Source organism: Procambarus clarkii, chromosome 49 (assembly GCF_040958095.1).
Source record: "Procambarus clarkii isolate CNS0578487 chromosome 49, FALCON_Pclarkii_2.0, whole genome shotgun sequence".
Lineage (NCBI taxonomy): Eukaryota > Metazoa > Arthropoda > Malacostraca > Decapoda > Cambaridae > Procambarus > Procambarus clarkii.
Genome location: NC_091198.1, coordinates 13,776,879 through 13,777,398, shown reverse-complemented (window position 1 = coordinate 13,777,398; position 520 = coordinate 13,776,879).

Sequence of the window (520 nt, the reverse complement as noted above, 5' to 3'; positions counted from 1 at the left end):
AGATAGCTTTATATAACTCTAGAAAGAAATAATAACTTACATTTTATTAAATAAATTTTGAAAGTGAACCATAATTTGTGACAACAGGTTAAAAAATTTATACAGTACAGTATTTATTTGGGGTTTGCAAATCTATTTATATACTTAAAATATTAATTTAGGTGAACAATCAAACAAAATCAGTCGATAACACATTAACACACCATCAAAATTAGGAAGTGTTAAAAGTGAACCATAAAAAAAGAGACAGACAGACTCAATACTGTAGTAATGACAGTACATTATTTACTTATAATATTGAGGCTGATAAATATAACTATTGATTTACAATATATTATTTAAGTACTATACTCAAACTCAGTAGTAAACTATACATTTTGCACAAATATAATACTGGATGTGTACAACAGAAACAAGGTCAAATAGCAGCCGATGCTATTACCGAGATTTTTATTTAGTTATGAACGACGATTCTTGGAAAACCCAGAAGCTAATATTAACTTATTGCCTAGGGTTTAGA